Raw genomic sequence first — 13,685 nt, 5'->3', positions numbered from 1 at the left:
TCTGTTTAAGAATTTTGTCTCTTAGCATTTCATCAACTATATATTTTTTAATTTTTTGGAGGTGATATAAAAGGGTTAAAGTTGTTCCTCTCTGTTCTGCATTTTGCTTTGTATTACCCAGGCTTATTGTTTCATAGTCAAGTACTTCATACTTTTTATCTCAAATGCAGTGTTTTGAGGTTCTTCAAAAACTGTGTTATGGGTACATGCTAAATAACGTCATCATAACCAGGGTAACAGAGGAGGCTTCATGAATTACATTGTTTGTAAATGGTATAAGAAAGTGGTATTCCCAATGTGAATACAGAATTGTTATGCTCACAACACGTGTGCACTGTCTTCTCTGAGCGCTCATAATTTGAGGGCCTAATATCTCAATTCAGCCTCACTGGTAATCTGGTATACTTGGCTTTGTGTCAGAACAAAAAACAGCAACAACAGAGGTCTGCTATGGTTTGAAGAAACTGGCAAACACAGTATGCCAAATGTTCTATTCACTGCATAGTGCCAGGTATGATTACAGATCTGTTCACTTCACTTTACTTCATGCAATGAGCTGGATCTCTGTTGATATAACTTTGCAATGACACATTTGTGCACCGGATATTAGCACTGAGCACTCTGCACTTTAGATCAAAAATCATAGTGTGGCTATCGTGCAGTGACACACGTGTATACCAAGTCTTTATACTTAATACTCAGCACCTTATGCGAGATGCATTATGCACATAGCACTCTATGCTAGACTCTCAATTTCATCATGGTATACTTTTATAGAATATCCAGCATCCCCAATTTTTAACACTTTATATAGACATACCAATTGCACTAGTACACTTGTGTTACATTTATTAGGTATTAATTTTGTATATATATAAGTAGTATTTATCACCAGCACTTTATGTAGCAATTTTTTGCACATCTCGTGTAGATATTTATTACTGGCACTTTATGTAGCAACCATTTGCACATATAATTAAGTGTCATATATGATTGGCAACACAGCTAATTGTATTCATTAGTTCAGAAATATGTTTCTTTCAAGATATTAATTTTCTGTACATACCTGATCCGGTATATATACATTGACTTTTCAGGAGTCCGGTTATGCGCGCTCTGTTTTGGTGTGGTTCATACAGCTTTTTATATGTTTTTAATTATCTTGTTAATAAAATTATAATTATTTTAATATTTTGCTGTTTCGTCTTTCTACTCCGCATTCAGGTAGTAGTGTGTATTTATTACAGTTTTTTGACGTGTTGCAAAGAAATTTTCTTCCAAGACTGTGTTTAATATATCACTGGTAATCTGGTATACTTGGCTTTGTGTCAGAACAAAAAACAGCAACAACAGAGGTCTGCTATGGTTTGAAGAAACTGGCAAACACAGTATGCCAAATGTTCTATTCACTGCATAGTGCTCCTTGAGGTCTACAGTATGTTGCCTAGAAGATAGAAAGCAGAAACAGATTTCATGATATGGACCTTTAATTCATCAATGTCAGAAAATGTTGCTGTAGATTTATGACAAGCAACACTTGCTGTCAAAAGATAGCGGGAAGTAGCTCAGGAGCTAAATATTTAATTCAAGGAAATAGAGAAGTAGAGTTTTCATGAAAATTCAGAAAGTTTCTATTTGGTGTCATCTCAAAAACCTATGGAAGACATTCCTTTGTAATCAGTTCTCTTGGCCCTGCATCATAAAATCTACAAAGCTGCAGCCATGAATCATGATGTTATATCATATTCTCATAAACTATGTAACTAAAATACAACATATATTTACATTCAAACTACATTACACTTGTCAACGTAATTTTTTTCACAAAAATATTTATTGGTGATTTTAATATGATTCCACCTCCCTAATTCAAATAAGACAGTTTTTTTACACTACTTTTTAATTTTAGCATTTTTTTTTGTAGTTTGCCATCGGATGATTTAACTAAATTATTTAGTGTTCTAATCAGTATGTGATCAGAGGTATGAAGTGTTCTGTTATGTTGAAAGACAAAACAACAAGATTATGCATGTTCATTCAATTTCAAAAATGTTCAAAAAGTGTATCTTTTGTAAACAGAGAGGCAGTGGTGAAATGGCAGTGAGTCTGTTAGCACAAGTGTTTGTTCTCCTGTTGATCTAAAGTGTTTTGCCTTTTTCTCATATGTTATTTGTTCTATTAGTTGTTACAACTTTTCAATAATGCAAAAAATGTGTTCAATGGGAACTGGTCACCAGTTTTGTCATACATTTTTTTTGTCATAAATAGTGTTGAGCATTCCGATACCGCAAGCATCGGGTATCGGACGATATTTGCTGTATCGGAATTCCGATACCGAGTTCCGATATTTTTGTGATATCGGAAATCGGAATCGGAAGTTCCCAGTGTATGGTTCCCAGGGTCTGGAGGAGAGGAGACTCTCCTTCAGGCCCTGGGATCCATATTCATGTAAAAAATAAAGAATTAAAATAAAAAATATGGATATACTCACCCCTCTGGCGGACCCTAGACCTTAGCGATGTAACAGGCAGCCTCCGTTCCTAAGAATGCAGTGAGTTTAGGACCTGCGATGACGTCGCGGCTTGTGATTGGTCGCGTGAGCGGTCACATGAGCAGTCACGCAACCAATCACAAGCCGCGACGTCATCGAAGGTCCTTAACTCTGCATTCTTAAGAACGGAGGCACCGCGAAGAGCAGGGGCCGCCGGAGGGGTGAGTATATCAATATTTTTTATTTTTATTCTTTATTTTATACATGAATATGGATCCCTGGGCCTGAAGGAGAGTTTCCTCTCCTTCAGACCCTGGGAATCATTCCGATATTTTGTGTCCCATTGACATGCATTGGTATCGGGTATCGGTATCGGCGAGATCCGATATTTTGCCGGTATCGGCCGATCCAATCCGATACCGATACCTTTGCATATCGGAAGGTATCGCTCAACACTAGTCATAAACTTATACCTTATTCAGTGCCTGTGCTGCATTCCATAAATGGTTATATATCCTCTTTAATCCCTCTGTATATCCCTAAAAACCTTTGGAAGCTCTCCCGCGCTGTATGTAAATCCTGTCAGTCCAGTCCAATGGGCATTCATTCTGTGCTCTCTATCCCTCCTCCTCATTGCTGCTCGCCATCCTTTTGCCTTGATTGACTTCCTACTGCGTCATCCACTTTACTGAGCGAAAGCTTGCATCTGGGCAGAGAAATTACGCCTTGCACCTGCTATTATGCTTTGCCCTGCTTCAGGCAGAGATGAAAATATAAGTGTGCAATATGTGCAGTAGGGCAAAGTGTGGTGCACAGGCACAGAGAGGTGTGATTTCACTGCGCAGGTGCTATATTTCACCCGGCTATATTCTGTTGATCTGGCATTAGTCTTCTTACTGGTTGGAAATATGGTTGACATATGCCATTTGCCAATCCGATTGTTTGAAGGAATTGAAGAACCATTTATATTCCTGCTTAACGAATATTAATTGAAGCACATATAAAACAAAAATATGCAGTTAATTACCCAAATTTGCCATCTATAATGAGGCCTGTCTTACATAAAGAAGAGCTTCCTGTACCCAAGTGTCCAGGTGCACTGTTCATAAGGGACAGCTCTGACTCTTACCTTACTATGCCGAAAAGGAAGCATACAGCATTGTGAGAAGTGATTCTACTTTTGAAGCAAAGTGTTCATTAGATCCTCACTTCTTATTTCAAGATGATTTGAATGACTTTACACTTGTCCAAAAAGCAATCAGGGCTTCTAAGTTCCATGCTCAAAGGATGGAATCTACTCCAAAAAGACGTGAGAATATGCAGGTATCGTAGCCCAGAGAGAGATTTCAAGAACTGTTCCTGTGAAGAAAAAGGCATACAATTTTATAATAAAGTTTGTGCTGTTATGGAGGCCCTTGAACATCAACACTGGGAAGATGAGTAGTTATTGTTCATAGACTCATAAAAAGTTAGTTTGAAGATTAGATAATCATAGTATATGATGCCGCGCTTGAGGGTGTGTCATAAGAAGTACCTATAAGGATAAAAGTAGCCTCTTAATAGTATGGTAGTTACTGTAGTGATGTGGCCCCTTAAAATGAGGGTAGTAGATGTTAGCACAAAGATGTCTGCTTAAAGAAAGGTCCCCGTAGGGGGGAACTGAGAGTACTTCTATTGGAATTTATATTCCAAAAGCACAGATGAGAATCACGTTGGTATAAGTACCCCTTCAGTGATGTGGTGATCACAGTTATTGGGGGGGTCCCTTTGAATGTGGCTGAGCTCCTTGCTGGGGTGTTAAGACAGACCAAACAAGTTTGCAAAAGTCAATAATAAAATATCACACTGGCGTGCACTACCATACAAACAACCCTAAGCAGTTTTGGTCAAATACAGACCATGTGCCAATCCTGTCACTGAAAAAGGATTAAAAACACAACAATCGATGCCGTGCTTGAGGGTATAAAGTTGAAACCAAACTATCAACAGATTAATGCATGTAGTCTCTCACAGTATGATCTTATTTAGCAATGGTGTGGTCCCTTTGAGTATAGTTTAACCACTATTGAGGCAACAGTGTTGCCACTTTAAGAGATGTAGCAGAGACAACAGCGCTCAGATGTGATTCTCGGAGAGGAACAACTGAGGCATATGAGGCCAATCACTTACCATAGTGATGGTGAGTCACTGCATGTAAATGGTAAAGTTGTATCTAGGCAGGAAGGCTGCAGAGAGCAAAGAATGGAGTGTGTTCCTGCAATCCACAGGCAGCTGTACAGTTGCATCGAGGCAGGTGGACTGCAAGGGGCAGAGAACAAGCTATGCTCCTGCACTCCACACACAGTAGGATATGGAGAGGCTGCGCAGAGCCAGGGGAGCCCTGGCCGGTGGCATCCCTGGATACCATCCGATGAAAAAGATGGCCGACAGTACCTGCTCACATGTGACGTCACAGAAGTCAAGTGGACATGGGGGGTTCCTAAAATAGCCCTAACAAATATAAATGCATAAATCAATAAAATAAAGAATGAAGAGAATGGGGCCAAAAAGCTGCATATATTAAAGAGAATCTTAGGGCCATAATAAAAGGGAATAAAAAAAAAATAAAACACATACACTGTGTTCCAAATTATTAAGCACATAGAGTTTAGGAGTGATAAGGTTAGAATTTTTTTGTTTGTCATTAAAACTCATTGATGGTGATGCGTGTCAGGGCTCTTTATATCACTGAAAGCAATTGCAGATACCTGTGCAAATTAGTTTGGCAGGTGTGTCCAAATAAAGGCAAGACTACTTAAGAAGGCTGTTCCACATTATTAAGCAGCCTACATTTTTTGCCAAAATGGGAAAGAAAAAGGATGTGTCGGCTGCTGAGAAGCAACAAATTGTGGAGTATTTAGGTCAAGGCATGACTACAATCAACATTGCCAAGACACTTCATCGTGATCATCGCACAATCAAGAAGTATGTAGCTGATTCCCAGCACACACGTGTGCGTGCTGATAAGGAAAAATTGAGGACTCTTTCCAACAGGCAATTGCGTAAGGTTAAAAGAGCAGCTGCAAAAATGCCTTGTCATAGCAGCAGACAAGTTTTTGAAGCTGCTGGTGCCTCCAACGTCCCCAGAACAACAAGATGCAGGGTCCTTCAGAGGTTTGCAGCTGTGCGTAAGCCATCCTGTCGACCACCTCTATCCACTGCAACAAGCAGAAACGGCTCCAGTGGGCCAAGCGATAAATGAAGACTGACTTCCAAACGGTTTTGTTCACCGATGAGTGCCGTGCAATGCTCGATGGTCCAGATGGATGGAGTGGAGGATGGACACCCCATGAAAACACGGCTAAGGTGCCAACAAGGAGGAGGTGGAGTAATGTTTTGGGCTGGAATCATGGGTAGAGAGATTGTCGGCCCCTTTATGATCCCAGAAGGGGTAAAGATGAACTCCATAATCTATGTGGAGTTTCTAAAACAACACTTCCTGCCATGGTTCAAGAGGAAGAACCGTGCTTTCCGCAGCAAGATCATTTTCATGCAAGATAATGCACCATCTCATGCTGCAAAAAACACATCTGCATCTCTGGCTGCTATGGGCATAAAAGAGGACAAACTTATGGTGTGGTCACCATCTTCCCCTGACCTCAACCCCATTGAGAACCTCTGGAGCATCATCAAAAGGAGTGCCTATGATGGCGGGAGGCAGTTCACATCTAAGCAACAGCTCTGGGAGGGTATTCTGTCCACATGCAAAGCAATTGAAGCAGAAACCATCCAAAAACTGACAAATTCAATGCATGAGAGAGTTCAGAAGCTTCTTTTGAACAAGGGGTCCTATGTGCAAATGTAACATCACCTAGAAAAAAGTTTTCAGTTGAAAACTGTTTGATTTCATTTTGTAATAAGCTGATAATGCTTATAACTTCACAATTGACCATTTTTTTGTTCAAAATAAAATAAAAGGTTGAAAACTCTGCTGTGCATAATAATTTGGAACATGCATTTTGAGTGTTTATTTTTTTTAAAAAGATACTGTTTTCATAGGCAGCTTTTTCCAAAACATTGCAATTATACTAGAATAGTAGATGACTGGAAAATAACAATGACTGCAATTCAGATAGGTAATTTAGAGAAAATATGAGGAAATATTATTTGCATAATAATTTGGAACACAGTGTAAAGGGTGTCAAACAGTTAGTCTGAAGACAAGTTAGTTTGCGTGATGATAATAACCTCCCATCAATAACTGTTGCACACCTGAAACTACTGTTATAAAAAATCCAGTATGGAAAATATAACTGGAATATTTGTGGAGATTTGATACAGGATATATATATATATATATATATATATATATATATATATATATATATATATATATATATATATATATATATATATATATATATATATATATATATATATATATATATATATATATATATATATATATAGAGAGAGAGAGAGAGAGATAGATAGATAGATATAGATAGATATACTGTAGATATGTATATATATAGATATGGATATATATATTTGTTCTGTCCTCACTAAATAAGGCAGGCTCATGTAGCTATATAGCTATACAGGCAGCTAAACCGCTATACCGGAGTCCAATAAGGAGACTGTGGTTGAGTCTGTGCTTTTATTGAACGTGATAGTATATTGGCGTGGTGAAACTACAGAAAGCATAAAGACATACCGGCAATGCAATTGCAAGGGGGATGAAGTGAAAGCGCCTTTCTTTGAAAGAAGACTGAAGGAAATGGAGGGAGATGGAGGCTGAGCTACCATAATGCATTGCAAAAAGGGGGAGGAGAATCAGACATGGAAAATAGAAAAAAACGAAAATAGGACTGTGAACATGACTCCGACTGCTAGAGGGAGCCAAAACACTAGAGACAAATAAAGATATGAATATATGAATTCCTGTATACTCATATCAGTGAGAGAACTGCAAATTGTGCAAACAGATAATCAAAGGTAACAAATTAGATGGCGGAGACATAACACTCCCTGTCTGGCATCAACGGATGTCACTACTCCTTTCTTCTGAAGGCAACAATAGGACAAGTTCAGATACTGGTCTGAAAAATGTCTTAGGTTGTTTCCCTTTGGTCATCCTTAGTTCAACTTTGCGGACGTTGCCATCCTTGCTCGGGAATTTTGCGGTAACTAGACCAAGTGGCCACTGGTTCCGGTGAATTTGACAGTCTTTCACAAGAACAAGGTCACCTATGCTCAGATTAGGCTTAGAAGATTGCCACTTCGTCCATGGCTGCAGGATAGACAAATATTGTTTGTGCCACCTGTCCCAGAAAGTATTTGCAAGACTTAGTACCTGTCTCCATTGGCGCTTGTAGAGATCCTTAGCATTGAATCCTCCTGGAGGGGCACTGGACAGTCCCGTTTTCTGGGTAAGGACAATAGTTGGAGCCAATAACAAGGGCTCCTCAGGGTCATTAGGAACTAAAACCAAGGGTCTTGCATTGATTATAGCTGCAGCTTCTGCCACGAAGGTCATTAGGCTTTCGTGGTTAAGCCTCGCTGCTCCTTCTTGAAGAAGAGTGGAGTCAAGAATTCTCTGTACTAGACCAATCATTCGTTCCCAAGATCTTACCATATGTGAAGAGTGAGGTGAGTTGAATGACCATGAGCAACTTTGGTCACTGAGGAACCTCTCGAGAGTCTTATAGTCTAAATTTTAAGGTATTCCTAATTCTTTTGCTGCATCGACGAAGCTAGTACCTCAATCTGAATGTATATGCTTGATAGGACCATGGATGGCAATAGAACATCTTAAGGCATTGATGAAGCTTGACGTGTCAAGGGACTTGATGACCTCTACGTAGACGGCTCTGATTGACATGCAAGTGAACATGACAGCCCAACGTTTACTATTGGCTTGGCCACCTCTTGTACGATGTGTAACAACTGACCAAGGCTCAAACACATCGAGGCCGACACTAGTGAAAGGAGGGTCTGGGCTGAGTCTATTTCCTGGTAGGTCAGCCATCTTTTGGATTTGAGTCGAACCACGAAGCTTACAATGGATGGGTAATACATTTGTAGATGATACTACTGATGAGTTTCTTTGCACTGACAATACACACGCCAGCAGTTCTGATGGCTCCTTCTGTAAATAGTCTTCCTTGGTGCTTGACCAGATTGTGGTGTTGTTGTACGATTAGATAAGCAAAATGACATTTTCCAGGAAGTATAAGAGGGATTTTCTCCACAAACTCCATTTCAGCTTCTTTGAGTCGGCCTCCTACTCTCGGCAGGCCGCTGTTGTCTATGAGTGGGTCGAGTTTTCTCAATACGCTGCTCACTGGTATAGTAGCTTTGTTAATAAGACATTGGATTTCTGCAAAGTAGGTTTCTCTTTGAACAGTGAGAATGGTGTGATTTCTAGAGAATTCTAACTCAGAAGTAGCATAGATATTTTTACAAAGATGCCAACCTTTACCCTTTTCTGTGCCACAAGTTCTGGTGGTCCTGAATGCGCAAGCTATATGAGTCAGGCAGGTAATGGCTCAAATAAGTGACTTCCAACTTGAGAATCTGTCGAACCTGCAATATCCAAGCTGGATAACAGAAGTCATTCTATGAAGTGTAGACACCTGAGGGCAGATTTCAGCATCTGAGTCCTCTCCTACTAGTTCAAAGGTGTCTGGAAAACATTCCTCAAGGTACAAGAGTTTTTGGTCCTGAGAGCCATGTTGTGCTTCCTAGTCGACTTGCGTCAACTGCCCTAGTTGCATAATGTGCAGGATTCTGGTCCGTGGGTATGTGATGCCACTGCTTCGGATGAACTGATCTCCTGATTCGTAGCACTCTGTTATTGACATAACCGTAGAATTGCCTGGTTTCGTTGTGGATATATCCCAGGACTACTTTGCTGTCTGAGTAGAACTTGGCCTGTGTCTGGTTGATATCCATTTTGGATGTGATGAACTCCGCTAACTCATCAGCTAAGACTGTGGCACAAAGCTCTAACCTGGGTATAGTGTGCTCTGGTTGTGGTGCGAGTTTGGCCTTTCCTATAATGAACCCAATGTGGCACTGACATTTGGAGTCTACAGTTTTGAGGTAGGCAACAGCGGCAATTGCTTTGACAGAAGCATCTGCAAATACATACAGTCTTTGGCTTTGTATTTCCGTAGATGGCACAGGGGTATATGGTCTTGGCACATTCAGGTTGGAGAGGGCTGCTAATGAGTTCTTCCACCCTTCCCACTGGATCCTCTTATCAGGTGGCAGAGGTGCATCCCAGTCAGATGTTTCCCTAGATAAGTCTCTTAGTAGAGCCTTGCCTTGTATAGTAACAGGAGCTGCAAAACCCAAGGGATTGTACAGACTGTTGATGGCAGACAGGACGCCTCTACATGTAAAAGGCCTTTCTTCCTGTCTGACCTGAAAGGTGAAAGTGTCTGACTGTAGATTCCAGAGAAGCCCAAGGCTGCATTGCATTGGTGCAGGGACTGATCACAGGTCCAGGTCTCTGAGACCATTACATAAGTTCTGAGAAGGGAATGCTTCCATGAGTTCTTGGCTGTTTGAGGCTGTTTTATGAAGCCTGAGGTTAGAGCAGGCAAACATGTCCTGGGCTCTCCTGAGAAGACTGATGGCAGTCTCACTTGAAGGTATGGCTTTCAGGCAGTCGTCGAAATAAAAGTCTTTTTCTATGAATTGTCTGACATCTGCTCCGTATTCTGCTTCTCATTCAAGTACAATTTTATTTTTCACACCTAGCATCCGATTTTCATACGAGTGCAGTGCGATTGCTATCGACTGCAATGAGATTTAACATGAGCTTTTACATACAGCAATTCTTTGTCATTTACATATCTTTCAAAGGAAATACTCGTAAAAACACACACATATATAAATACTGTATATATACTGTATGTTTGGTTTATTAAAGTCTCTCACTCCCTATGTGATATAGGGCTTTACCTGCAGCTGATCTCAAACATTTTGCAATAGCGCTGCTACCTTACAGTCTCTATTTTACGACTCTAACCTGGCCTGGTTTCTTAGGGTGATATACTCCAAACATGGGTAGGAACCAGCATTCTTCAGAGTCTTTGAGAGTGGGAGCTAGTTCTGCATGACAGTTTTCGAAAATCTTTGACATGAAGGCGAAGAAGTGATCTTTCATCTCTGGTTTCTTTTGTAGATTAGGTTTGAGAGAGGAGAAACGTTGCAATGCCTGATTTTTGTTGTTTGGTAGATGTGGTCTGTGGGTTTTGAAGGGAAGAAGTGTGACCCAGCTGTTGGTCTCATCTTTAACAAGTCCCTTGTCCATTATTTCTAAGAACAACTTGTCCTCTACCGATATTGCCACTTGGTTGTCCTGCTTATTTCTCTGGAAGACTGTGCACCCTAACTGATCCTCATAGCTTCCCGACACTATATTGCTGGCATCAGTAAAGTCTATTAAATGGTTGGGCAGTTGGATGCTGTGTGGCAGTCCCTGACAAGGAACTAATTGTTACAAGGTTGAAACAGAGATGGTCATCCTTTCTGCAACGTAATTTGTCAGCATGCTTGTTACAGAAGATGGGGCGTGCATGGGTCCCAAGCTTACGCTGCCAATTATGACCCATCCTAGGTCTAGCTTTTGGGCATAGGGAGCATTGTGGAGTCCATACATATGACGTCTCACTTTTTGAACCTGCAGGATATCTCTCCCCAACAGCAGAATTATCTGGGCCTGATGGTCGAGTTCCAGTATAAGGTGTGCTATGCATTTCAAGTGAGTGTGATTAATTGCTACCTCTAGGAGGTAGGGATTTCAGATCTGTTGTCTGGGATCTGGTTACATTCGATGTTTGCAGGTAGTGGTAGGCAGAATTGTCCGTCTAAGAACTAGATTTGGTAGTCAGTAGCTTTCCTGCCTGCTCTTGTCACAGTACCTGCATAGTTCTTTAATGAGTAGGGAGTGCTTGGCCTTTTAATGTTGAATAGGTCAAAGAATGTTGATATAGCCAAGGATTGATTTGATCATCCAAGATAGCATACAGTCTTACAGTTTGGTCTCTATGGCCTTTTGGGTACACTCTGACGGGGCATATTTTTGAACAGGACCTACTCTCTATTGTTCCTTTGCAGACTTCTGTACATTGTGAAGTGATCTCTGGCGTAGCTGTATCAGTGTTCCTTTCCTCCCCGCCATGCTCACTGTCAGCTGGCATGTTTTGTGTACTCCATGGAGCTGGGCCAGGGTGTAGAGCAGTGTTATGATCTGTGGTACCATATTCTGTGCATTTTACACTGACCTTGCAATCCTTGGCGAGATGAGATGTGGATTAGCAGCACTTGTAGCAGATACCGTTTTCATTTAGGAAGCTTCTGCGATCTGGCATAGATTTTCCTCTGAAGGCTCTGCATTTCAGGAGAGGATGAGGCTTCTGATGAAGTGGGCACTGCTTGTCAGGGTCATACACCTTTGTCTCAGATTGGGAGCAGCCAGCAGACCTGTAATTAGAACCTGGAGAAGAAACATAAGTCTTGTGTACTGCCACAGATATTCTGCATGGATTTGCAGGTGGTGACGGTGTGGCATATGGTATTGCAAAGTCAAAGCTGGGATTGTTTCTAATTCTCACTTCTTGGTGTATAAAGTCTACAAAGATGGAGAAGGGAGGGAATGGAACACTGTGTTTGTATTTGTACGTGGAACCTTGTGTGAGCCATCTCTCCTGTAGATTGTAGGTCAACTTTTGGACTATAGGGTTAACACCTCTGGTTGAGGAATGCAAGTAACCGTAGGTCATCTTCGTATTTGGCAACTTGGACTTCCATTAGCAGGTCGCTTAGTTCTGGAGACCTTTATTCGATATTTTAGGAAAGTCATTGATTATTTTGAGCAAGGCAAGGCTCTTTCTATTACCTCTGCTGAGCCGTAACACTCATCCAGCCTCTTCCAGATCTCTTTGAGGCCAGTCTCAGGGCGGTTTATATTAATGTTTCTGATCCTTACTGCGTGTTTGACTGACTCTTCACCCATGTATTTGACTAAGAGGTCTATCTCTTCCCTGAGTTGTAGCCCCAAGTCTGTAGTGACATTTTAAAAGGAAGCTTTCCAAGCTCTGTAACCTTTAGCTTGGTCAGTGAATTTCATGAGTCCCTTGTCAACCAGTTCAGGTGATGTGAAGAACTTAGCAAATTCTGCTATGAACCAATTGTCAGCAGAGTATACTGGTGATGAGTCGCCCTGATAGTGATGTGAGGTGCGTTCGTACCTGTTAGTGTCCTCAGGGTGGTGCCAGTCGGTGTCGTATTGCTTCAGTCTGACGTACGGTGAGTCAGCAGGGTGATCTATGTTGGTTACCTGGTGAGGGGCAAGGTAGTCATTAGCAGAGTTGTTTTGCCCCACATTTTCAAGTTCTTTTCTGTCCTGGAGCTGAGCCTCATGACGACTCTCGCTCGTTTCGCTGGAGACGTAGTATTTTTGTTTTGGTACTGGTTCAGGGTTATAGTTTGGATCAGGAAATTCATTAACATACTGAGATGTGCATTGTGGTGAGTCTTGCAGTGGAAACTCCAGACTTGACATACTGCTTTGGCTATGCAGCTTGGTGTTTTGCGCTGCTTCTAGTGATTCTGCTTCAGCGAGGGCTGTGGCAGCTTCCCATTTTGCTGCCAGGCTTTCTAAGGTGGCATCCATGCGTGCCTTCTCTAACTTAAGTTGTATCTCTTGGCCAGCAAAGCTTGCTCGCATTTTAGCGGCTTCAGCATTTGTGTGGGCAATGGCGACGGTGCTGCTGATGGATGTTGTCTTTGAGGAGATGGAAGTAACAGATCTTGTCCTATGTGATTTGTGCGACATGGTTTCTTGGGAAAGTACTTGGCTGTGACTTGAATCCCACTAGTTGAATGGCTGCAGTTTCACTGGTCTGTCCTCACTAAATAAGGCAGGCTCATGTAGCTATACAGGCAGCTAAACCACTATACCGGAGTCCTATAAGGAGACTGTGGTTGAGTCTGTGCTTTTATTGAACATGATAGTACATTGGCACGGTGAAACTACAGAAAGCATAAAGACATACCGGCAATGCAATTGCAAGGGGGATGAAGTGAAAGCATCTTTCTTTGAAAGCAGATTGAAGGAAATGGAGGGAGATGGAGGCTGAGCTACCATAATGCATTGCAAAAAGGGGGAGAAGAATCAGACATGGAAAATAGAAAAAAC

The sequence above is a fragment of the Ranitomeya variabilis genome, chromosome 6 (assembly GCF_051348905.1).
Source record: "Ranitomeya variabilis isolate aRanVar5 chromosome 6, aRanVar5.hap1, whole genome shotgun sequence".
Taxonomy (NCBI): domain Eukaryota; kingdom Metazoa; phylum Chordata; class Amphibia; order Anura; family Dendrobatidae; genus Ranitomeya; species Ranitomeya variabilis.
This window is presented reverse-complemented; position numbering follows the sequence as displayed.